Source organism: Grampus griseus (assembly GCF_964374135.1).
Source record: "Grampus griseus genome assembly, chromosome: 1".
NCBI classification, from domain to species: domain Eukaryota; kingdom Metazoa; phylum Chordata; class Mammalia; order Artiodactyla; family Delphinidae; genus Grampus; species Grampus griseus.
In genome coordinates, this window is record NC_139017.1 from 150,060,473 (window position 1) to 150,088,041 (window position 27,569).

The window sequence follows — 27,569 nt, forward strand, 5'->3', positions numbered from 1 at the left end:
CCAAACAGCTGATGACTCCCTGCTGGCAGAGCACAGGCTTTGAAGTCAGGTTGGAGATGAATCTCCACTCATTTACTGGCTGGGTGACCTTGGACAAGTAGCTTCACCTCCCTGAGCTTCAGTTTCCTCCCTGCTAAAATAGGGATGATCCAGGTGGACGCGGCGTTTAATCATAGGAGTGTAGCAAAGAGTGTTCACTACCAGAATGAGCCTGTCTCCAGGCACATGGAGGGGCTCAATGCGTAAGTAGTTGTTGAATGGATGGATGAACCAATGAAGGGACCGCGGGAGCTTCTATTTCCTACGCATTTACTTACTAGGTCTCCAGCACTGTTCCGTGGGCTTCACAAGCATTAACTTATTTATCCTCACACCAACCCTCTGGATTGAATGCTATCCCGTTAGAGGTGAGGGTCCTGGGGTAGAAATACAAGGTAACTCGCTCAAGGTCATCCATCACTCTTAGCAGGGCAGGGATTCGAGCCCCGGAGCGCCGCTCTTCGCCCGAGGCGGCGCCGCGCGTCAGCCAACCTGACCTGACACCTCTTGGGTCCGCCATCTCCCCCATCCGCCCACGCGCGGGCTCGGAGCGGCGACAGCGGGACTCGAACCCAAGTACCCGAGCCCTCTCCAGACCTCAGTTTACCCACCCGTGAGAAGCGGCGCATAGGGCCGGTGGGGACGCGGGTCTGGACCCCGGGGTCGAAGGCAGGAGGCGGGAGGCAGCGGAGGCTAGCGGGGCCTGGGCGCTCGGCGGCGCCCTCCCGGCACCGCCCCCCCGCGCGGGCCCAACTGCCGAGGCGCTCGCCACCCTGCGGCCTGAGGCCCGGGGGGCGGGGCCGGGAAGCCCGCGCCCCGCCCCCGCCTCAGCCAACGCCGCCGCCGCCTCGGTCGAGCCCCCAGCCGCGCGCCAGCCCGCCGGCCGGCCGGCAGCCGCTGCTCTCCGGAGCCGCCCCCGCCCGCCCCCTCCGCGCGTCCTCCCTAGCTCGCTGCGCAGCGGAAACATGGCGGCGGGCAGGGAGTGAGCCGCTCCGCGTCGTCGCTGCGCCCGCAGGTAAGCGCCTCGGCGGCCGCCTCCGCTCTCCCGGAAAGCCCGCGCCCTGAGGGGCTGGGCCGCCAGGGGCCGCCCCGGGTGAGAAGGAGGCGCCAGGACCGGCCCGGCCGCTGCCCCCGCCCCTCGGGCCCGACTGTCCGTCTGTGTGTCCCGGCCGGTCGGCCTGTCTGGGGTCCGAGCGCGGCCGTCCCCCGCCGTGTTCTTGGGCCCGGAGCTCCGGCGGCTCGTTCTGCTTCCGCGGCCGGGCCAGCGGGGCCCAGTGTCCGGCCCGCGGCCCTGACTCAGTAGAGGCGCCCCGGGGGCCCCGCGAGGGAAACTCAAGGACACGGGGACCTCTGGAGGGTCCGCATCGCGGGCGGTCCGAACGGCGGTCTCTCTGTTCTGGCCGGCGGGGCTGGGTCGGCCCGAGAGTGTTGGCTTTGGGCCGAGGGCCGGGAGTCGGAGGGGCTGTCAGTCGGCTCGGACAGGAGAGCTGAGAGATGCCTGTGGATCCTCGCTGGCCGGATCCGGTTCGGGGCGGGCGAGGACCGAGGTCGGCGGACAGCGTGGCTCATCCGAGGGTCGGGGGCGCGAAGGGCGGGGAGCTGTCAGCAGCGGTCCTCCGGGCTGGCTCCGGCGGCTGGAGCTGCGCCGAGACAACTCACGTGTGCCGCCGGAAACGGGCGCGGAAAGCAGGTTTCCAACCTCCGACGGGGGCGGGAGCCGCTGGGCACCGAGGTGAGCCAGCGGCCAGGAGGGCTGGACACGTGGGCACAGCTGTGGGCCAGCCCCGGAGGAATGAAAAGGGGTTTCCTGGAGATAAGTGAACCCCAAAACATCTCCAGACTGGAAGGGAATTTAAAAGTCATCCAGGGTCCCTTTCCCTCATCCCATACCAAAGTAGCTTTGAAAATCCCAAATTCTACCCTAATAATTTGACAAGTCTGAACATCGCCTCCAGTGATGGGAAACCGATCTCTTCCCAAGGAAACCCAAAACCTATTAAGTTTCTGCAAGAAGCTCTTTCGGCCCCAAGGATTGACCTGCTTAAATATAAAGTACTCTATTCCGTTTCTCACTTCTGTGCCGTGTTTTGAACTTAAAAAAAAAAAAAAATCTAGTACTGTTTGTTTAAACCAACTAAAAGAGTTATTATTTTGTGGAAATTTTGGGGGTTTCCCTCATTTTTCAAAATGTCTATAAACACTTTATCAAATGAGCAAATGTATATCGATTGGAATGCACCATGCAAATAGAAGAGCTTATTATTTTTTACACTGGGAAAGAATTGAGTCTGGCATCCCTAGTTTGATGCCAGACTGCAATTTAATATTTAGTTGGAGAGGGAAATGCTTTATTACATTGAACTCTTTGCTCTCTTTCTAACTGCCAACACAAGGCCCAAAATTACTATGAAAAGAACATTTTTTTGTTGTTGCTCATATACCAGCATTATTTTTTACTTGCCTTTTTATCACTGAGCCTTGGTTTGTGGGGTTAAGTTTTTAAGTAGTGTCTTTACCAACAACTTAAACCCCTGCCTAAGCAACCCTGCAGGTTAGTAATTTTTTAAGCTTAGCAGAGATGTGATGACCTTGTAGATAAAGTGCCAAGCTCTTGTATCCAGGACGCTGTTTATATTCTAAGCAAAATTTCACTGTTTTTATAACATAGACAAGCACATAACATAGACAACACAGCGGTCAGAATTAGTTCTTTATCTTTATTCTTATATCTTCATTTTTTTCACTTGGTCAGTGGTTTTGAAGTTTCTAGCACACGTCAAGTTTTGATTTCTGTTATGTTTGTTGGGTAAAACTTTGTATAGCATCATTCTTTACAGAACTGTGCAGACTCAGGAAAAGCTCTGGTTCCTTCCCTTCAAAGGACTTGGAGTTAATGGTAGGAAATACTAAAAAACTCTGTGAGAAAGCACTGGTGTGAATATCCCACTGAAAATGTAATCTCAACATCTTCTAACATTTACTCTATACTTAATGTGTCTATTATGTGTCAGGCACTATGCTATGTACTATGTTTAGCTGGGTAGACAGAGATGAATAAGATACATTTCCAGTCCTTGTGAAGTTGGTAAATTAGATGCTGAAATAGGTCATCTCAGAATAAAAGGTGAGAGCTATGCCTGTGATGCTGTGGTTGCATCAAGGCGAGGGTGCTTAGACTAGTCCGGGACTTGAGGGAAGGCTTGAGGAAGACATGACACCTGACCCAAGTCTTAAATGGTACGTAGAAGTAAGTCAGGCAAAGATGAGTAAAAAATGTGCTTCAAACAGAGAGAATAGCTTGAGTAAAGGCATCAGTGTGAGAAAAGGAATGGCTTGCCTAGAAAACCACAAGCAGTTTGGGACTGCTAAGAAATAACGATGAAGATGTAAGTGGTAAGTTGTGAGGCCAGAAATACAGTCCGAGGCCATGTCATGGTAGACCCTGTATGCATAAGTATCTTGAAATGAATTCAATAGGTGACTTTTTTTTTTATCACTGAAAGGTTTTTATAGATATGCTTAAATAACATTTTTTAAATGTGGTTATAGGGATGAGGAGAGAGGGATGAAGTTGAGAGAATCTGTGAGGCTTTATGATTGATTGCGTGTGTAGATCAGAGGGTGAGGAGTCCAGGGTGATGCTCATGTTTTTGGTTTGGGTGACTAGGGGGATGATGGTGACATTAACTGAGACAGGAAACACTGGATAATGATTTCAGTTTGGGACTTAGAGGTTCTGTGATTTCTTGAGTTAGGTCAATGAGCAAATGTAGAAGTAAGATAGAAAAAAAAGGTTGTGGTCAGAAAGTGGAATATTAGAGTTAAATTGTCTGATGTGGAGCTCTTCTAGGTGACAGCTAGGTCTCTGTGTGTGAGTTGCTGAAGTACAGCAGAGGTGAGGGTCGGGTGAAGCTGAGTATGACAAGGAGCTGCGAGGCTATTGTATTGAACGAGTCTTCTGCATGGATAGTGAAATGATTTAGGATGCTAGGATGCAGGGAAGAGAGGGATTGTGACCCAGGTGCAGTGAATATAGGGGATTAATCGGGAGGGTGGTAGATGACAGATGAGGAGGAGGGGTAAGGAGTGATACAGCCAGGTGGTGGAAACCTCAGAGGAGGAGGAATTTTTAAACACAAGAATGGAGAAGTAATGGTTTTTGACTTTTCCTTCCTAGAAGCAGGATTCTGATCTCTTCATCTTTATTCAGGTCTCATATTAGTCATTCTGTTGGCTCTGAAGAATCTATTCTAACTCTTGGAAAGTAGGAGGGCAGATATCCTATATCAAATCCTTTCTGCTGATACTTAATGATGAAGTCCATGGAGGTTTTTTTTTCCCTGATGGTCAGTGGATAGATAGGAAACAATCAGTAGTGAGGATATACTCATGGTTTCTGGGAAGAGTATAGTGGCAAGAGCCTAGGCTTTGGGTTAGAAAGATGGATTCAAATCTAGGCTATGTCACTTGCTAGCCTTAGGACTGTAAGCAAATTGTTTAACCTCTGTAACTTTCAGTGTCCTTATGTGTAAAAAATAGATTTCTACTTCATGGGGTGTCACAGAGGTTACATGAAATAATGTGTGTGTGTGTGTGTGTGTGTGTGTGTGTGTGTGTGTGTATACACACTAGAGAAGCAATTGGCACTTCAGAGATGCAAAGTAAATGTTAATTCTCTTCCAACTACCTTTAAGGGACTTAAGCTCTGATGGCAGAAATGAAATTTTTTCATGCTTACCTAAATTGTAAGGCAATAAGTACTCTAAGGGAGGTAAAGCAAAGTGATATAGGAGTTCAGAGGATGGAGCCATCATTTCTCAACAGTTGGAACAAGGTTAGGCTTTACACTCAAGATGAATTTTATTTGAGCCTTGGAGAACAAATTTAAATAGATTAAATAATTTAGGTGGAGCTCCAAAATGGGGAAATTATAGGATATGTTTTTAAAAATTGATAGTTGCCAGAGGTCAAGTATTGTATTTGTGTAAGTCAGTAAGCCCACTAGAGAGGTGGGCTGGGGCCATAGTATTAAAGACCTGAAACTTTGGAGTTTGGACTTGATTCTAGATATACGAGGGAGCCATAGATTGTACATCCTCCCTTTCTACCTCAGTTTCCTATCTGTAAAATCTATAGGCATTAATTTAGACACTTTGGATTTGTGTTTGAAATAAACCAAGTAAATTCACATTTGAAAATAAGTTCCTATGTAGACCAGCTTTCAGTTAAAAAAATAACTACTAGGATTTATTTTGTAGCTGTAGCTTAATCTTTTGCAATAACCTTGTTTGGTAGATAGGCTTAGTGGAGTTAAAAAAACATACAAGATCTCACTGGTAGAAAGTGACTAAAGATGTTCTCATTTCAAATTCTTTCTTATACTGCCATACTGATTTAGATTTGAAAAATAAGCCTGGGTCCTCAGTGTCACTGAATATTAATAATACAACCCAGGGCTGGTCACTTTGCTTCTGTGATCCTCAGTTCCCTCATTTATAAAATGAGGAAAGGTGTGGGTGTAGGGCTTAACACTTTACATAATGTGAATAAGTACATACTAGATACTCAGATGTTGCCCCCACCCCCTGCAATCTGTAAATGAGGGAATTTAACCAAACCATTGTCAAGGCCTTAGTGCTAACTCCCTAGCTATCAGGGAACTGCTAGAACTAATTATTTTGATAACCTTTGGCCATATAAACCCAGCAAGTCTTATCCTCTGTTACCTTTGTCCCAGCTCCTCCAATCATATGTCTTTCTTCTGTACTGTTATTCCTGTGCTGACTTGGCTTCCTCTTCCTCTCTCCCAATCCTGCTATTTTGCTCCCTTTCAAACCTTTCCACTTGTTCTCTGAAACTCCTGTTTTCTACACTGTTAACCATTTTATGGGATGTTTTAATGTGTGTTCTGGCCTTAAATGGAAGCCAGGAGAGTAAAATCGCTTAATCTAGCCCTTCTGAACGGGTGCAGCTCATTCTCCCAGACCACTCCTTGCAAAAGGAGAGAGATAATGATGACTGTAATTTTTTATGCACCACTATTTCATACATTTCCAGACCGCTGCTTCTCTGCCTTCTTAAAATCCCTGTGCTCTCTGGCACAAGGGCTATACCACTCTTGTCTTCTTATATAATAGATCTTCTCTATCATTTAGGACTTAGCACACACAGTCTTCCTTTCCATCTCAATTTTTGGCCTTACCCTGAGTGGCTTCAGTACTCACATGGATGATCGTTTCTTCAACACATTGACCTCTTCAACTGAAGTGATCATCATTTTAGCTAATCAGCTCCCCTAGTCACACCATGAGCTTTGTTCTCATGCAAAGATGGCCCACCTCTGAAATTATGAATGAAGACATGCAGATTTGTTCAAAATTTCTTCTTCTGCCTGACCTTTGAGGATCTACTAGATCTTTTCTTTGACCCCACCAAGGCCTGTCTTCACTTCCTTCCCTATCCAGCTTAATTTTCTTAGTCTCTTGCTATTTCATTCACTCTCTTATCATTATCTTTTATTCCCTTGCTCTTTTGTCCTTCTGTCCCTGTCTGGGCAAAATCCCGAACTAATCTCTCTCTCCTTGCCTGTACTAGCTCTACTGAGCCCTGCTGGAAAAAACATCACAGTTATACAGATTGCTGCCATTGGGGAGATGGGAAGATGAAGAAGGATAGGTGATTACAATTGCATGTTATTGAAGTATGTCACACATTTTTCTACTTAATTTGAAACATACAATAACCCTGTTAGAGAGGATGCCAGATCATTATAAACTCTATTTACTGATAAGGAACTGAGGTGTAGGTGGATTAAATGATGTGCCCAATGCCAAATAGCTAGTAAATGTCAGAATGACAACTCAAAACCAGGTCTTCTTACTACAGATTCTGTGTTTTGTCCAGAATGACTCATTGCTTTCTATGACTTCCTTTTTAAGACTCTGGGCTGTCTGAACCTCCTGCTGGTTCTGTTGTAAGTTGTAATATATTAATTTCCTTCCATTTTAAATTATATAAAGGCTGATGCATTATTTTCCCCTCTGATTTACTATAGTTGTTACCATTGTTAGCTTTTAAAATTGAAGCGTATACATATTGTATATTCATTTTAATCACTATGTCTATTGCTCATTGATGTATTATGGGCACATTTCTAAGTGTTTTCTTATTTAGTAGAATTGCTTTACACTCACTTTTGTAGACTTTCCTCTGGGGCATTCAAACATGGTGGAACTAGAGGCTGTTTTAGTCATTATGTTCTGCAAAGTATAATAGAAAACATGAGAGCCAGCATACTTGTTCTTGGAGATATTTAAGAAGAGAGCAGACAACTGTTTGTCTTAGGTGATTTAAAATTTTGGACTTCCAGTCCTGATTTTTTGGTGCTCTGTCTTATCTCCAGTTATCTCAAGGGACTGCCGGAAAGTCTCCAAGCTAAATTAAATTTATTTCTTTAAATATAAAAGTTTATAAAACCTAATAGGCGGGCTTCCCTGGTGGCGCAGTGGTTGAGAGTCCACCTAACAATGCGGGGGACGCGAGTTTGTGCCCCGGTCCGGGGGGATCCCGCGTGCCATGGAGCGGCTGGGCCCGTGGGCCGTGGCCGCAGGACCTGCATGTCTGGGGCCTATGCTACGCGGCGGGAGGGGCCGCAGCAGTGAGAGGCCCACGTACTGCAAAAAAAAAAAAAAAAAAAAAAACCTAATAGGCATAGAGGGTCACAATTCCAAAATAAGAGCTTAAAACATTGTCTAATTTCTTTATGTGTGTTTTTTCAGTTTTTCATTTATTCATTCAACAAATATTTATTAATGTCTGCTAACTGACACTGTGCTGTGTACAGTGACAAAGATGGAATTCACCTGTGAAGCCATCTGGTCCTGGACTTTTGTTTTTTGGGAGTTTTTAAATCACAGATTAAATTTCAATGCTTGTAACTGGTCTGTTCATATTTTCTATTTCTTACTGGTTCAGTCTTGGGAGATTGTATCTTTCTAAGAATTTGTCCATTTCTTCTAGGTTGTCCATTTTATTGACATATAGTTTCCTGTAGTAGTCTCTTATGGTCCTTTGTATTTCAGTGGTGTCATTTGTAACTTCTCCTTTTTCATTCCTAATTTTATTGTTTGGGCCCTCTCCCTGTTTTTCTTGATGAGTCTGGCTAAAGGGTTATCAATTTTGTTTATCATTTCAAAGAACCAGCTTTTTGTTTCATTGATCTTTTCTTTTGTTTTCTTCATCTCTATTTCATCTATTTCTGCTCTGATTTTTATGACTTCTTTCCTTCTACTAACTTTGGGTTTTGTTCTTCTTTCTCTAGTTGCTTTAGGTGTAAGGTTAGGTTCTTTATTTGAGATTTTCCTATTTCCTGAGGTAAGCTTGTATCACTCTAAACTTCCCTGTTAGAACTGCTTTGGCCATGTCCCATAGGCTTTGGATTGTCGTGTTTTCATTTTCATGTGTCTCTAGGTACTTTTGATTTCTTCTTTGGTTTCTTCAGTGATCCATTGGTTGTTTAGTAGCATATTGTTTAGCCTCCACATGTTTGTGTTTTTTGCATTTTTTTTCTTGTAGTTGATTTCTAATCTCATAGAGCTGTAGTTGTAAAAGATGCTTGATATGATTTCAGTTTTCTTAAATTTACGGAGACTTCCTTTGTGGCCCAGCATGTGATCTATTCTGGAGAATGTTCCATGTGCACTTGAAAAGAATCTGTATTCTGCTGCTTTTGGATGGAATGCTCTATAAATATCCATTAAGTCCATCTGGTCTAATGTGTCATTTAAGTCCTGTGTTTCCTTATTGATTTTCTGTCTGGATGATCTGTCCATTGATGTAAGTGTAGTGTTAAAGTCCCCCACTGTTATTGTATTACTGTCAACTTTCCTTTTATGTCTGTTAACATTTGCTTATATAGTATATTGAGGTGCTCCTGTGTTGGGTGCATATATATTTACAATTGTTATATCTTCTTCTTGGATTGATCTGTTGATCATTATGTAGTGTTCTTCTTTGTCTCTTGTAGCAGTCTTTATATTAAAGTCTATTTGTCTGATATGAGTATTGCTACTCCAGCTTTCTTTTGATTTCCATTTACATGGAATATCTTTTTCCACCCCCTCACTTTGAGCCTGTTATGTGTCCCTAGGTCTGAAGTGGTTCTCTTGTAGACAGCATATATATGGGTCTTGTTTTTGTATCCATTTGGCCAGTCTATGTCTTTTGGTTGGAACATTTAATCTGTTTACATTTAAGGTAGTTATAGATGTGTATGTTCTTATTGCCATTTTCTTAATTGTTTTAGTTTGTTTTTTTAGGTTTTTTTTCTTCCTTTCCTCTTTTGTTCTCTTCTTTTGTGATTTGATGACTATCTTTAGCGTTGTGTTTGGATTCCTTTCTTTTTTGTGTGTATATCTATTACAGATTTTTCATTTGTGGTTACCATGAGGTTTTAATATAGCAGTCTATATGTATACATGATTGTTTTAAGTTGCTGATCTCTTAATTTCAAATGCATTTCAAATATCCTGCATTTTTACTCCCCTCCTGTCACAGTTACTGGTTTTGATATCATATTTGTGTGTGGACGACTTCCTACCTATCCTGTATGTTTACCTTTGCCGGTGAGCTTTCCCATTTTCATAATTTTATTGTTTCTAGTTGTGGCCTTTTCTGCTTAGAGAAGTTCCTTTAGTATTTGTTGTAATGCTGGTTTGGTGGTGCTGAAATTTTTTAGTTTTTATTTGTCTGTAAAGCTTCTGATTTCTCTGTCAAATCTGAATGAGAGCCTTGCTGAGTAGAGTACTCTTGGTTGTAGGTTTTTCCCTTTCATCACTTTAAATACACTGTGCCACTCCCTTCTGAACCACAGAGTTTCTGCTGAAAAATTAGCTGATAATCTTATGAGGATTGCCTTGTATGTTATTTGTTGCTTTTCTCTTGTTGGTTTTAGTATTTTCTCCTTGTCTTTAATTTTTGCTATTTGATTACTATGTGTCTCAGAGTGTTCCTCCTTGGGTTAATTCTGTATGGGACTCTGTGCTTCCTGGACTTGGGTGACTGTTTCCTTTCCCATGTTAGGGAAGTTTTCAGCTGTTATCACTTCAAATATTTTATCAGGCCCTTTCTCTCCCTTTTCTCCTCCTGGGACTCCTATAATGCTGGTGCAAATGTTGGTGCATTTGACGTTGTCCCAGAGGTCTCTTAAACTGTCCTCATTTCTTCATTCTTTTTTCTTTATTCTGTTCCATGGTAGTGATTTCCACCACTCTGTCTTCCAGCTCTGTACAGTGACCAAGGTGAATGCCATAATTTTAAAAATGCACAGATAGGCCACAGAGTTAAAGAATATATTTATGGTACATATAACAGCTAAATATTACTGTCTGTATTAACTAGGGATTCCTACAAATAGGTTAGAAAAAGACAAATCAATAGAAGAATGACAAGGTATAAAAGAGGCAACCTAAAAGTTTATTAGCCATTCACTGGTAATTAGTTCCTGTAGGAAAATTAAAGTTCTAATGAGATGTCATTTCATACCTATTAGATTGGCAAAAATTAAGAAGTCTGATAATACCAAATAATGGTGGGAATGTAGAGTTAAGGGAGCTCTTGGACACTGTTGATGGAAATAGAAATTGCACAACCATAGTGAAGAAAAATTTAGCAATATCTGTTAAAACTAAAACACACATAACCTACAATCCAGCAATTCCACTCCTAGGCAGATACCATTTAGAAACTCTCCTATGCATGTATAAATAGTTACGCAACATTTTTATAGCAGAAAGTTCAAACTAGTCCAAATGTCTATTTATAAAAGAAAGAAAATATTGTAGTATATTTACCTAATGGAATCCCGTACAATAATGAAAATGAATGAACTAGATCTATATAGTAACTTGGGTGAATCTCACAAGTAAAAAGTTAAGTAAATAAAGCAGATGGCAGAACACATTTATATTGTATAAAGCCCAACATTCATGTATTATTTAGGGAAGCATACTTACATAGTAAATGTTTAAATAAATGCATGGTAATGATAAATATCAAAGTAAGGATAGTGGGGATCTCTGAAGGGTAAGGTGGGGAGAGAAGACCAGTAATACTGCTGGGAAGAGCATGCAGGAGCCTTAACTTGTATTGGTAAATATTTTTTCAACTAGGCTGTAGATATATGGGTGTCCATTCATTATTCTTTATATATCTGAAACATTGTATTATGTATGTATTTTTAAAGAATAATAGCATGTAGTTTTTGTTATGAGTTTAATGCAGGGAGGGAAGGAGCAGCAGAAATATAAAGAGATGTTATTAGGATGAATCATGTAACTGTTTTCTACAGGTCTGAAATGGTCTAAAATAGGCAACTTCAAATGGCTCAACATCATTCAATCTAATGTAACATGGGCTCTCATTGAAACATATTCAAAGTAATATGGGAACACAAGGGCAGGAACAATTGACTACCAAGGCAGAAGGAGAGAGATGGTCTTTGGAAAAGCTTCAGAGAGAGAGAGAGAGAGAGAATGACATTTAAACTGGATCTTAAAGGTTAGGAAGGAATTCACTAGATAGAATGAAGAGAAGAAGGCCTTCCAGGTAGACAGAAGTAAAGACCCCTTTGCATGGATGGAATCCCCCAGGTGGAATATGTGGAGGTCACAGAAATGTAGCAGAGGAAGAGACTAAGGAGGAGAACAAAAACAGCAAATATCTGTATAGCATTTACTATGCATTTTATATACCTGTAAACTCATGTAATCCTCCCAGATGGGGAAACAGGCACATAACAGTTAAGTAACCTGTCCAAGGTCACAGGACTAGCAGATGGTGGAACCAGGATTTGAACTCCAGCGACCTGGGTCCAGAGTCTCTGCTCTTGGCCAGTAAGCTATTCTCTGAATCACTACATTATAAGCAAAATCAGGAGAAACCAGTGTTTTGAATGCCAAAGGAACAGCGGTAAGTTTCAAAAAGAAAGGAATAGTCAGCAGTGTGCAAGGCCCTATGGAGGTAAAGTAGGAATACTACAAAGAGACCATTGGATTAAAAAAAAAAATCATTGTGCTCTCAGTTACAGTAAGGGATACCAAGATAATAGAGATGTGGGTATCTCAGAATAGTAGTGATTCAGTCCACCAGTTCTGTGGACGAATGATTATAATTCCATTTAATAATGAAGAAGATGGAGTCAGGGAGACTATTTGGAATAGATCCTCTCTCTATTTAAGTATTTGATATATCAACACAGTTGAAAGGATTTTCATCCTCTGCTGTCTATATCATAGTTTCTCTAAAACTAGGATTAATACTGAAAATTTTGTTTATTCTTCTGTATCTTCTGGTTTTAATAAAGATAGAACTTAAGCTATGTTGATTAGTGGATTTTCAGAATTAGGTGATATTCTAAAGATCAGTAGTTCAATTTACAATATTTCATACACGAAAATGTGAAAGAGACCTTATAAGTACCATGGTATGTGGAAAGAATTAAGGCTTGGTGGTTAGGAGTCCCCATTCAAGTCCTAGTCTGCCACTCACAGGCTTTATGATTTAGGCAAGGGGGTGACAGTAGGTGATCTCTAAGATTTCTTGCAACTCTCAAGCTCTGTGACTATTAGGTCAACTATTCAGTGAAGAAAATGATGCCTAAAGGAGGGACATGGTTTGTCCAGGGTCATGAAAACTGGAATTGATTCTCTTGACACTGGGTCCAAGAAATCTGATGGAAGAATCATCGAACATTTGAGTGGCTGCTGTATATCAGGCAAGTGTTAACTACCTAAAAACATACTTGCACATGAATCGTTTCACAGTTTATTCATCCAGTGTAAAAGTAACAACCATCATCATCTGTGTTTGTTTGTTTATGTATATCCTGCCTTATTCCAGAATGTGTTTAAAGCATACCTATTCTGTGTAACAAACCATACTTAGAAAGGGATTAAACTTAAGTGTCTGTCAGACACACTGCAAAATGCAAACATGTGTTGATCTCACCCACCCTCATATAAATATTATTAGCTCCATTGTATATGTAAAGTAACTGAGACTCAAAGATATCTGGCCAACATTATACAATTTATTAGTGATAGGACTCGGTTTCAAACCCAGACCATCCTGACTTTAGCCCTAATGCATCTTTCCATTTTACCACGTATACTTCCCACAGGCAGTGTTATATATCTCTGAGGCTTCATCAGTACAAGAGGCAAGGTTTACCTGTAAGAATTAACTTGTTTTTTAGCTGAATATATCCTGTTCCACCACAATAGGTAAACTAGAAGGATCCCTGAATAGAAGAATGAAACACTTTAGTGAATCAGTCATTCTTATTTTTAGTTTGAGCAAACTTATGAACAATTTCCTTGTTAGGGTTAGTGTTCATATTTTAATAAATTGCAGGGACTTCCCTGGCGGTCCAGTGGTTAAGAATCCACCTTCCAATGTAGGGGACGCGGGTTCAATTCCTGATCAGGGAACTAAGATCCCACATTCCGTGGGACAACTAAGCCTGTGCACCACAACTGCTGAGTCCACATGCCGCAAATTACAGAGCCCACACACTCTGGAGCCCATGCACCGCAACTAGAGAGAAACCCATGCACCACAACGAAAGATCGCACATGCTGCAATGAAGATCCCACGTGCTGCAACCAAGACCCGATGCAGCCCCAAAAATTAAATAAATAAATAGCAAAGTTTCTGTACCCCCTCAACCCTTGGTGTATATCCACTGCCTCCTTAACCAACAGATATTTGCCAGCTATGTACTAAGGATACAAAGATGAGAATAAGATAAGATTCCTTCCCTCAGTGAGCTTACTATCCAGGTGATAGTTGGGATAAAAAGTTATTATAACTTTACCTCTGTGGTCTTCCTCCCCAAAACCTATAACTCTAGTCTAATCATGAGAAAAACATTAGACAAATCCCAATTGAGGGACATTCTGAAAAATACCTGAACAGTATTCCTCAAAACTATCAAGGTCATCAGGCAAGGAAAGTCAACCAAAAAGAACCTAAGAAGACATGACTACGAAATGTAATGTGTTATCCTTGGAAGGGTAATGGGATCCTGAAACAGAAAAAGGATATTAAGTGGAAACTAAGAAAGTCTAAATGAAGTGTGGACTTCAATTAATATTGTATCAGTATTGGTTCATTAATTATAACGAATGTACCATGCTAATGTAAGATGCTAATAATAGGGGAAACTGTGCAGAGTATACGGGAACTCTGAACTATCTTTGTAGGCTTCCTGTAAATCTAAAATTGTTCTAAAATAAAAGCTTATTTTTTTAAGTAATAATAAAGTTAAAATAATTTTATATGCTATTTCTTTGGAATTTAATTAAAACACATTTCTTCATAAAATGTTCCCAGTTTGGTTGACTCATTTGATGGGACCAACAAGTTGCAGTCTATTGATTGATGCATGTGCTACATGCGTATGCTAGGTGCGTGCCATATAAATTTTTTCTATCTCAGTGTCTTATACATACAGATGACAGAAATATGCCAAGTGCTAGTCAACAGAAAGGACTCACACAAATGTAAGAAAAATTCTTACTACATAATATTGCTTGTTAATTGAAAGCACAGAACACTTATTTGGAGGGATTGTGGCTAAGTACCTACCACGCTGGCTTGTAAGCAAAAATGATTCAGTTCACATAGGAATGTTATTTTATTTGATCTGTTTGTGTGACACTATAAAAAGGTGCTAATACCTATTATCACTGTATATGAGTGTGAGTTGGATAGTTATTTTTTCTAAAAATGCTTTATAAGATTAGTGTGATTCTTGGAGTGAGATCAATTTAAAAGTCCTGGACTTAGTTTTAAGAAAAAACTTCTTGAGAAATCGCTTAATCAGAGTTTACAGTTCTTTTACTAAGTGTATCTTCCTCCTCAGTTATAGTTGTGCCTACATGTAAAGGAAACCACTCACAGAAATTTATCTTCAAAGGATATATTCTGTAAATAATTATTTAATGAATTTAGATGTCCTGTCTCTATAGAAAGCTTAGAAAATAATACTAACAGATAACCAGTAGAGCTAGCAATTCTCTTGCTTCTTTATTGATCCAGAACTTACTCTCCAGACTCCCCAACTCTTAACGCTCTTATTTCCACGACACCTCCACTTAATTAATGCAACTTTACTTAATGAAAAAGCAAGGATTGCTTGTTTTGGCTGAATTCTGTTAACTACCTTAACAATAAATAGATTTTTTTATGCTGACCTTGACAGTTAGGTGTCAAAGTTGCCTTCTTGAGAACAGCTAGTTGAATTTGGTAAAAAGTAACGTTTTTATTGACTTCTTTATTCTTTTAATATGTTAAGTTCCCTAATGATGGCATTTAAATTAATCATCTGAAAGAGAAATGTCAGTTCAGGCAATCAACTAATTTGTTTCTGATTATTAGTTATTAGTGAAAACCTATATTTAGGTGCTTAATACAGTAAATGTTTAAATAATAAGTGCTTAATACATATTAGTTATATCCAAATTTGAATTAATGGACTGTATTCATTATACCTAATTTTTTCTTTGCGTGCTCCTATACCTTATATTGAGAAGGAACTGTATTTTGCACTGAACACGTTTTGGAAATAGCTTTGTTGTCTGATGGATAGGGGTTTAAATCCCATGTCTGCCACCTCTAATCTACCGAAAAGATCCTTAGATCATTCTGTTGATCGGACAGGTTCAGCAGTCCCCGATGTATTTGTAGGTCTTGTCTTTTCTACAGATTAAAGAACACAAGATTCTGGAAGGCAAGGCAACACCTTAAACTTTTAGTGCCCCCAGTATACCATGGTGGATTCTGGTACAGTGGTGGGCTCATAGTATGTTCTAAATAAATATTGTTATAATAGCCTTCTTCTGTGTTACTGGGAAATAACAACTATTGTTTGATACAGTGTAGGAGGAGACAACTAGACTTTTGTTGAGTGTTAAACTTTAGTCTAAGCTAGTATTTCCCCAATTTACCTGATCATCTGGAACACTTATTAAGAAATAACAGATACCCTGACCTGGAGATCGTTTCTGTAGATTTGGGGTAGTGCCCTGGTGATCCTTTTGAAAAAAGCAGTGCATTTTAAAATATTGGTAGTGTATTAACACTTTTTGATTGTAAAGGGCAGAAATCCAACATAAATGGATTACAGACAAAGGGGGAAAAAAGGAATTTATTGCCTCACTTATTTTGAAACAGGGCCTAGGGAAGGAAGGTATTAATCTGATCCTTGCTTCTGGATTGTATCCTAGCTTTATCAGGCAAGGAATGCATAACAGAGGTGCTTGGGGGGACCCTAGGGGATTCAAGGGAACTCTCTTATTTTTTCATAGCTGTAGGTCCTACCTTTCTGCCTTTGTTTGTACCATTTTTATTTTAGCCCCGGGTAGTTTCCGAACTCAGCAAGACTTGTGTGCAGGCTCTAGGCAGAAGGAATCTTTTTCTTTTTTTTTTTTTTTACAAAAGTGATATTTTCTTCCAAATACTTCAGATTGACCAGTTTAACTCAAGACTGATACTCTCCATTATGCACTGGTATGATCTGACAGGTTATAAATATTTTTAATATCTCCCCTATTTCATATTAAGCAGTTTGTTTTTTATAGGAACTGATTGAAGTCTGTCTGCATAGCCAATACATCCTGTGTTTTCCCTACCACATCTTGTTTTTGCAGTGTGCCTCGGTAGTGGTGAGTCCTGGTAGAAGACCACAGTTTGATAAGCCGTCTCCTACTGCATAAGGATGGCCAACCTCAGCATGAGACAGAGGTCTGCACTGTGCTGTTCCCAACCTTGATCCAGTCAATTCTACATCTTAGGGACTCATTTATACCACCCCTCTTCCACGTACCAATTTCTGTCTCATAAGCGTCTTTGGATAGAAGCAATAGAAGCCGACTCTGGTTAACATAACATAAAATTTACAGTTTTAACCATGTTTAAGTGTACAATTTAGTGGCATTATGTACATTCACATTGTTGTGCAACCATCAGCACCATCCATCTCCACAACCTCTTTTCATCTTGCTAAACTGAAACCCTGTACCCATTAAACAGTAACTCCCCATTCCTCCCTCTCTTCAGCCCCTGCCCCACTGTTCTTTCTGTCTCTGATTTTGACTACTCCAAGTTTCTCAAATGAGTGGAATCACACAGTATTTTTCCTTTTGTGACTGGTTTATTTCACTGAGCATAACGTCCTCAAGATTCATCTGTGTTGTTGCTTATAGAACTTTTAATGAACTAGCCCATCTACCTTTTTGACCTCTTGTCACTTTTCTCCTTGCTTTCTGTGCATCAGTCATACTTGCTTTTTTTCTGTTTTGTGGGCTATTCATGCCCCATCCCCCTTACATGCCTGTTCTCTCTGCCTAGAATGTTCTTTCCCCTTCTTTGCCTGGTTACTTTCTGCTCATTCTTTGGATTTCAACTAAGACATAACTTCTTCAGGGAATCCTTCCTTTATCTCCCAGAATCTATTTAATCTCTATGTTACATGATTTCATAATACTATGTGACTTTCCTTTGTAGTACTTATAATAGTTTTAAATGAAGCATCTATTTATGTTTTTTTGGCTGAGTAATGTCTGTCATGATGTTCATGACATTGAACACCCACAAACTGCTTAATCACCCACCATCAACACCATGTCCTATGTTCAACATTGTATCCCTGGCACCAAGTATGTAGTAGGTGTTTCAGTAAATAATGTTACATATATAATAATATTAAAATTTGTTGACTTAATGAATTTAGCTCTGGAGATTGATGGCTTAAGGTCTTTCTATAAAAATCTACTACTTATGCGAGCCTTACTTGACTTGAAGAAATGTCCCTTTTCTATGAACTTGAAAATCCTTATTCATTGTTTGCCAGATGCTTAACATTTACACATGTAATCCTTATATCATCTTAAATCTTCTATTTTTTCATATTATTTATCCTTTGTATTTGCCAATTTGTCTTCCCCTTTTAAACAGCCACTAGTTATTTTTTTGACTTTCTAAATTACAAATCTGGTCTGTTGTGAAACCTTTAGGGCAGTGCTTCTTAAACTATGCATGTTGAAGGGGGAGTATTTTTCATTCATTTTAGACTAATAATCTTATAAATGTAATAAAAATGAATTGTTAGAAACCTGAAATTTAAAAAAAAATCTAAGTATAAACCACAACATTTTATTAGGTTTAACAATATAAAGCTATTCTTTTAAATTATAATACAGAGTTTCTAAGTGATTACTCTCAATTTCTGTACTTATTGCAAGCTGGTAACCATTTGCTGATGAGAACTGTACATAGAGTACTAAACTGCTTTAGATCTCTATGAAGGAACACCAGGGAGGGGGTCTCAAGGTGAGGCAGAATGTATAAACTCTGCTTCCTTACTGTCCTACCACATAAGCTCTGTAATTATTATTGTTATGTTTTGCATAAAAATGTGTTTGAAGATAGTTCTTTTTTTTTTTTTTTTGGCTGCGTTGGGTCTTCGTTGCTGCGCACGGGCTTTCTCTAATTGCGATGAGTTGCGGTGCGCGGGCTTCTCATTGCGTGGATTCTCTTGTTGCGGAGCATGGGCTCTAGGCACGTGGGCTTCAGTAGTTGTGGCTCGCGGGCTCTAGAGCGCAGGCTCAGTAGTTGTGGTGCACGGGCTTAGTTGCTCCGTGGCATGTGGGATCTTCCCAGACCAGGGCTCGAACCCGTGTCCCCTGCATTGGCAGATGGATTCTTAACCACTGCGCCACCAGGGAAGTCCCTGAAGATAGTTCTTTAAAAAAGGTTTGAAAACCTCTAATCCGCAGAATATGTTCGTTGATCTTTATCTGATTCTAACCTAGTTTTCTGTTTCAGTCACTGCTTCCTGATGTGTATTCCTATGCTTGAATCATTTATCGTTTTCCACAGAACATCACACAAGCCCTTTTACTACTTAGTATTATACTTTTATACTTCCCTCTACTTAATTAGAATTTCCTAAACTTCCTTCTCTGTCTGGAATAAGATGCGTGCCCTAAATTTTGCTTCAAAAATCACCTCCTCTGTGAAGCCTTTTCATTTCATTTAGACAGAATTGGTCTCCGCCTTTAACATACCTTTAATAACTACATATTACATTCTGTTATAATGTATTTGCTTATCTATCTCCATATAGATTAATATTGTTCAAGTCCTAGCCATCCTTATATCCCTAGCCCAGGGACCAGCACATAGTCAATAAATATTAACTGGGTAAATTGGGAAAGTCATCAATATTTGGTGCATATTTCAGACATAGAAGCTTCTTATTTGGTCTTGGACAAGCTGTGTGATTTTCTCTTCACTAGGGGACCTATCCTTGGGTGTTGAGTATGACATATATAATAAAAGTTTGAAATATTGGTCCTAGAAAAATACAAGTAATGATCCTCCTACATTGAAGCTCTGTGTGTATAGGGTATATAGAGAAGGAGGTTAAAACTGGATTAGCCTTGAAATTGGTTTGATTGAAAATTTAGAAATCTGATCCTTTAAATAGCACCCTTGTTTTGTTTTATCTAATTGACTTTGTCTGTTCTTGCAGTTTTATGAGTGACCTGTAAGTGACCTCCTATGGTGAGACTGTTTGGCCTATGGAAAAAGTACAAGATTTGGAGTCACATGACCTAGATATTCTAATCCTAGACCTAGTGATTACTAGCTTTGTAAACTTTATCAGTCATTTAAACTCTCTAAATCTTGTTTTCTTCATTTGTAATGAAGGGATACTAATATTAGCCCTTTGCACCTCACAAGATTGTGAGGGCCAAATGAGGTAAGAGTATATGAAAGTATATATGAGAGTATATGAAACCCCAGAAAGTGTACATTGACTGTTTGCTGTTTGACTTCAGAGAAGTTAAATTCTTTGTACCTTAGCTTATTTTCTTATAAAATGGGAGTAATAATACCTGTATCATAGGTTTATTGTGAGAATTAAGTTATTCATAAAAAAATGTCTAGCAGATTGACTTGGGTGTTTGACTAGCAGTCAATTTACATTTTCTTTAGCATACACCCTTTCTCATCCCCCACCCTGAATTAGGATTGGATAATAATAATGGTAAGAAATGACAGCAAGCAGAGATTAATTATTTATTTACTAAATGCTGGTCTATGCTTAATTCTGTGCTAGTTGCTGTGGGGAAAATGGAGATATAATAACAATGCCTTTCATTTCATTTTAGCTATTCAGTATTTATTTAGCACTCACTCACCATGTGCTAGATACAGAGGATAAAGAAATAAACATGAAGAACCCGCCCATCAAGGCTCATAATTTAGCAGACAAATAATATTAGACAAATAAATAAATTGTAATACAGTGTAGGGCTATAATATAAATGTGTACACTCCAAGGAAGAGAGAATGATTATGTATGAGAGTATGAGGAAGGCTTCTAAGAAGAGGTAATATATGAATTAGGTTTAAAGGATGCATGGAAGTTTATCAGGTGGACTGAAGCACTGGAGGAGAGGGCATTCCAGATGGAAGGTATCAGCATATGCAATGTTTGGGACTACGTATATAAGTTGAGTGCTACTATGGTATTAAGGTTGAGAAGGGGTGACTAAAGATGAAGTGAATCTGTTCACATTTGAGGTGGCAACCTGGGGTTTAGTGAAAAATTTTGAGGATAGGCAAGTACTAGAAGGAAAAAGAATATTAATAAAGATGAAGTAACTTTGAAAAAAACAAAAGATGAAGTGAGAGGGTAGGCAAGGATTGGATCATCCAAAAGATCTATACACCATCCTTAGGAGTTTAAATGTCACCCTGTAGACAAAGGGAATCTGTGAGAGTTTGGAGTAGACTACAAAGAGGATCTCTTAGACGTTATAGGAAAATCACTTTGATGATACTGTGGATGACCGGACCTGGGATCGTTACAGACTACCTAAATGCTTTCAGATTACACACTCATCTGATTCTTCCAACATGCCTTTGAAAGTTGGCAAAGCAAGAATTAATCCCATTTGACATATGAACCAGTGAGAATTAGAGATGGCACTGGACGTTAGTCAGGGTCAGTACTTATTGAACAAGGACTAAACCTAGGCCTTTTCCCAATCTAGTTTTAGTTTCACTACAATACATTGAAACTCACAATCCCTTCTCCCAAGTGAGATTGAAGACTTGTTGGGGATGTTAAAGGGTAATTTCTTTAAAAGAGTAAAGTCATTTATTCACAATAGCCGAGATATGGAAACAACCTAAGTGTGCATCGATAAAAAAATGTGTATATATACAGTGGAATATTATTCAGTTAAAAAAGAAAGAAATCCTGCCATTTGTGACAACATGGATGAACTTGGAGGGCATTATGCTAGGTGAAATAAGTCAGACAGAGAAAGACAAATACTGCGTGGTGTATTTTAAGAGTATGTGGACTCTTAAAAAAAATTGAAGTCTTAGAAACAGAGAGTAAAATGGTGGTTGCTAGGGACTGGAGGGTAGAAGAAATGGGGAGAGGTTGGTAAAAGGGTTGGGGGGGAGGTAAAATCACGACTCACACACATACAAAATGAACAAAAATTTTATTTAACTCATTAGTTAATGTAGTGAACAGAAAGAGTACGAAAAATGGTTCAAAAGAGGACTCAAAGTACCACATATTTATAGTCAGGGTATTCTGAAATTAGTTTAAAAACAAATGCAAAAGTGCTCCATATTCACAGAGCAACATCAAGTGAATTCCTTGTACACAGTTTGCATTTCAGTGGACAGGAATTATTTCCATTAATATCAATTTTCAGCAAAGCTATCAGTTTACAACAAACTTGTAAAATTGCCTAGTCAGAGATAGACCAAGTAACACATTTCTGTAGGATCAGAGAATCTGGAAGCCTCCATCCTTCTATTGATAGAACATGCCATTTCAAAACCTTTCACTGGGGCTTTCCTGGTGGCACAGTGGTTAAGAATCCGCCTGCCAATGCAGAGCACACTTCTATCCCTGGTCCAGGAAGAGCCCACATGCAGTGGAGCAGCTAAGCCTGTGTGCCACAACTACTGAGCCTGTGCTCTAGAGCCCGCGAGCCACAACTGCTGAGCCCACATGCCATAACTAATGAAGCCCACACACCTACAGCCCGTGCTCTGCAGCAAGAGAAGACATTGCAATGAGAAGCCTGTGTGCCACAACAAAGAGTAGACCCCACTCGCCACAACTAGAGAAAGCCAGCATGCAGCAACGAAGACCCAACGCAGCCAAAAATAAATAAAATTTTTAAAATTTAAAAAAAAGCCTTTCACTATTTTTCCTTATAGAATTTAAGACTAATTCTCAAAAAATTCAGATTGATAAAAGGCATTATAAAATTTAGGGATAAATTGTGTGATTGGACTAGATTTGCTGTAGATCAGGATCTTCTCTAGTTTTCTCTACTAGTCTGTTGTTATGAATAAGTGATTCTTCATCTCAACAGAAATGTCCTTTGGAAAATGGCTGAGTCATAAAGTCCCATTGTACAGCCTTGGTCCCCATTCTCACTTTCTGTTTAGATTACCTGCCCAGTACACTTAAGTGTTTGAATTACCCCTTCCCAGAAATGACAACTCTGCCCCCAAACCCATCAGCCTAGATGTTTGGACCCTAATGCCCATGTTAAAAAAGCCTTCTAGGTGTCAGCTGTCTGGATTTTCTAAGCATTACCTCTGCAGTGTTCCTTGGCATAATGCTGTCTTCCCCATTAGCTCTGTGATGGGTTTTAGAAGAGTCTTTTGCTGTAATATAGTAGGTGCATTCCTAAGAAGCTTTATGTCACGGATAATTAGTATGACAATACTTGTTTAAGGGATTTTTTTTCCGATATGAAATTAAAGATGCTTATATACCTCTAACTATATGGCTATAAAATCTAAAATTTTGAGGAAATCCAGTATTTGTTTTTGTTTAACTTTTGCAAAAGAATCTTTCCTTGCCTGTCTCCTCTAGCATCACTTTATAATATTTATTGCCCATTGTTAGGACAAAGCACTAAGTCTCTCAAAGCAGTTGTTTTACACTTAAACAATATCTTTGTCTTTTTCTTTCTTTCATTTCTTTATCCCCTCTTCCCTTCACTTTCCTTTCTTTCTTCCCTCTCTTTCCCCCTCCCTCCCTTCCTCCCATCCTTCTCTCCTTCCTTCTGTCATTCCCTCTCTCTCCCCTTCATATTTCCAAGTAAGGTATGTCCGGATGATGCAAATAATGTTTCCTAAAGCCATATATAGGTATATCTCTTTGATTTAATGCTGCCAGCTTAAGGTTATTCATCTATTCATATCATCTGTACTACCATCAGTGGGTTTAAGGGAACATGATCCCCAAAAGACTGCCCCCACTTCAGTGTGGTCCTCAGACCACCTACACTTCCAACCAATTGGCTACAAATCTGGCAGGTTCCTGTGACCCCTCAGGTTCAGTGATTTACTAGAACAACTCACAGGACTCAGCAAAGTGCCATACTTAACGACTACAGGTTTATTGTAAAGGATGCAAATCAGGAACAGCCAAATTAAGAGACACATAGGGCAAGGTCTGAGTGAGTCCTGAACACAGAGCTTCCCTGTCCTCTCTCCATAGAATCAGGGCACATCACCCTCCTGGCACATTTATGTGTTTACTAATTAGCTCACTCCACCGAGCTTCAGTGTTCGATTTTGGCTGGGGTTTCATTATGCAGGCCTATGTGGTTGGTCTTTCTGGCAACCAGCCCCCATCTTGAGCGATCTCTTTAGCATAAACTCACATGTGTCCAAGGGGCTAATGTATAACAAAGATACTCCTATCACTTGGAAAATTCCAGGGATTTTAGAAGCTCTTTGCCAGGAACCTAGGACAAAGAGTAGACAAGTTCCTTATTATACAGCAGCTGGCATATAAAAGAAAGTTTAGCATAGTAGTTAGGAATAGTGTAGTAGAAGGTTATTTTATTAAGTTTTATTGGAGTGTAGTTGCTTTACAACGTTGTATTAGTTTCTACTGTACAGCAAAGTGAATCAGCTATATGTATACATATATCCTGTCTTTTTCTTTATTTCCTTCCCATTTAGGTCACCACAGAACATGGAATAGAGTTCGCTGTGCTATACAGTAGGTTCTCATTAGTTATCTATTTTATACATAGTGTCAATAGTGTATATATGTCAATCCCAATCTCCCAATTCATCCCCCTGCTGCCTTCCCCCTTGGTATCCATACGTTTGTTCTCTACGTCTTTGTCTCTGTTTCTGCTTTGCAAATAAGATGATCTACACCAGTTTTCTAGATTCCACGTATATGCGTTAATATACGATATTTGTTTTTCTCTTTCTGACTTACTTCACTCTGTATGACAGTCTCTAGGTCCATCCACATCTCTACAAATGACCCAATTTTGTTCCTTTTTATGGCTGAGTAATATTCCATTGTATATATGTACCACATCTTCTTTATCCATTCCTCTGTTGATGGACATTTAGGTTGCTTCCATGTCCTGGCTGTTATAAATAGTGCTGCAATGAACATTGAGGTGCGTGAGTCTTTTTGAATTATGGTTTTCTCTGGGTATATGCCCAGTAGTGGGATTGCTGGATCGTTCCTTAAAAAACTAAAAATAATTCTATTTTTAGTTTTTTAAGGAACCTCCATACTGTTCTCCATAGTGGCTGTATCAATTTACATACCCACCAACAGTGCAAGAGGGTTCCCTTTTCTCCACACCCTCTCCAACATTTATTGTTTGTAGACTTTTTGATGATGGCCATTCTGACCAGTGTGAGGTGATACCGCGTTGTAGTTTTGATTTGCGTTTCTCTAATGATTAGTGATGTCTACCATCTTTTCATGTGTTTGTTGGCCATCTGTTTGTCTTCTTTGGAGAAATGTCTGTTTAGGTCTTCTGCCCAGTTTTTGATTGGGTTGTTTGTTTTTTTGTTATTGAGCTGCATGAGCTATTTTTATATTTTGGAGATTAATCCTTTGTCAGTTGCTTCATTTGCAAATAGTTTCTCCCATTCTGAGGGTTGTCTTTTTGTCTTGTTTATGGTTTCCTTTGCTGTGCAAAAGCTTTGAGGTTTCATTAGGTCCCATTTGTTTATTTTTGGTTTTATTTTCATTACTCTAAGAGGTGGGTCAAAAAAGATCCTGCTGCAGTTTATGCCAGAGTGTTCTGCACTCTTTCTTCGTTTCTATTTCATTCATTTCTGCTCTCATCTTTTTGATTACTTTACTAACTTTGGGGATTTTTTTGTTCTTTCTCTAGTTGCTTTAGATGTAAGGTTAGGTTGTTTATTTGAGATGTTTCTTGTTTCTTGAGGTAGGATTGTATTGCTATAAACTTCCCTCTTAGAACTGCTTTTGCTGCATCGCATAGGTTTTGGGTCATTGTGTTTTCATTGTCATTTGTGTCTAGGTATTTTTTTTATTTCCTCTTTGATTTATTCAGTGATCTCTTGGTTATTTAGTAGCATATTGTTTAGCCTCCATGTGTTTGTGTTAACAGGTTTTTTTTCCCCCTATAAATGATTTCTAATCTGACAGTATTGTGGTCAGAAAAGATGCTTGATATGATTTCAATTTTCTTAAATTCACCAAGGCTTGATTTGTGACCCAAGATGTGTTCTAACCTGGAGAATGTTTCGTGTGCACTTGAGAAGAAAGTGTATTTGGCTGCTTTCAGATGGAATGTCCTATAAATATCAATTAAGTCTATCTGGTCTAATGTGTCATTTAAGGCTTGTGTTTCCTTATTTATTTTCTGTCTGGATGATCTATCCATAGGTGTAAGTGGAGTGTTAAAAGTCCCCCACTATTATTGTGTTATTGTTGATTTCCCCTTTTACGGCTGTTAACATTTGCCTTATGTGTTGAGGTGCTCCTGTGTTGGGTGCATAATTGTTTATAACTGTTATATCTTCTTCTTGTATCGATCCCTTAATCATTATGTAGTGTCCTTCTTTGTCTCTTGTAACAATCCTTATTTTTGTATTTATTTTTTTGGCTGTGTTGGGTCTTTGTTGCTGCATGAGGGCTTTCTCTAGTTGTGGCAAACGGGCTCCTCTTCGTTGTGGTGCACGGGCTTCCCATTGCAGTGGCTTCTCTTGTTGTGGAGCATGGGCTCTAGGTGCGGGGGCTTCAGTACTTACAGCACATGGGTCCTAGAGCGCATGGGCTTCAGTAGTTGTAGCGCATGGACGTGAGGGCTTCAGTAGTTGTGGCTTGTGGGGTCTAGAGCGCAGGCTCAGTAGTTGTGCCACATGGGCTCAGTTGCTCCACAGCACATGGGATCTTCCCAGACCAGAGATCAAACCTGTGTCCCCTGCATTGGCAGGTGGATTCTTAACCACTGTGCCTCCGGGAAGTCCCGACAGTCTTTATTTTAAAGTCTATTTTGTCTGATATGAGTATTGCTACTCCAGCTTTCTTTTGATTTCCATTTGCGTAGAATATCTTTTTTGCATACCCTCACTTTCAGTCTGTATGTGTCCCTAGGTCTGAAGTGGGTCTCTTGTAGGCAACATATATATTGGTCTTGTTTTTGTATCCATTCTGCCAGTCTGTGTCTTTTGGTTGGATCATTTAATCCATTTACATTTAAGATAATTATCAATATGTTCCTGTTATCATTTTCTTAATTGCTTTGGTTTTGTTTTTGTAGGTCTTTTTCTTCTCTTGCATTTCCCACTTAGAGAAGCTCCTTTAGCAGTTGTCGTAAAGCTGGTTTGGTGGTGCTGAATTCTCTTAGCTTTTGCTTGTCTGTAAAGCTTTTTATTTCTCCATTGAATCTGAATTCCTGGGTAGAGTAATCTTGGCTGCAGGTTTTTCGCTTTCATCGCTTTAAATATGTCCTGCCACTCCTTTCTAGCCTGCAGAGTTTCTGCTGAAAAATCAACTGATAACCTTATGGGGATTCCTTTGTACTGGGTTGGCCAAAAAGTTCGTTTGGATTTTTCTATAAGATCTTACAGAAAAACCTGAATGAACTTTCTGGCCACCCCAATATGTTAGTTTTTGCTTTCTCCTTGCTGCTTTTAATATTTTTTTCTTGGCATTTAATTTGTATTAGTTTGATTAATATGTGTCTTGGCATGTTTCTCCTTGGGTTTATCCTATATGGGACTCTCTGCGCTTCCTGGACTTGATTGACTATTTCCTTTACCATGTTAGGGAAGTTTTCAACTATAATCTCTTCAAATATTTTCTCAGGCCCTTTCCCTTTCCCTTCTTCTTCTGGGACCCCTATAATTCAAATGTTGGTGTGTTTAATGTTGTCCCAGAGGTCTCTGAGACTGTCCTCATTTCTTTTCATTCTTCTTTTTCTATTCTGCTCCACAGCAGTTATTTCCACCATTCTATCTTCTAGCTCACTTATCTGTTTTTCTGCCTCAGTTATGCTGCTATTGATTCCTTCTAGTGTATTTTTCATTTCGGTTGTTGTGTTGTTCATCACTGATTGTTTGTCTTTAGTTCTTCTAGGTCCTTGTTAAACATTTCTTGTGTCTTCTCGATCCGTGCC

At 39.7% G+C, this 27,569-nt stretch overlaps 1 protein-coding gene across 5 annotated transcripts in view; it reads left to right on the top strand.

Moving 5' to 3' along the window:
• Positions 1 to 961: 961 nt before the first annotated feature.
• Positions 962 to 27,569, top strand: part of SCMH1 (Scm polycomb group protein homolog 1) — a 191,953-nt gene continuing 165,345 nt past the window's right edge. For 4 of the 5 annotated variants that reach the window (XM_082651095.1, XM_082651098.1, XM_082651103.1 and 1 more), the window contains exon 1: positions 962 to 1,054. The gene's annotated coding sequence lies outside the window, so the exon portion shown is untranslated. The remainder of the gene's footprint in view (positions 1,055 to 27,569) is intronic. The other variant, XM_082651097.1, reaches the window with a different exon arrangement.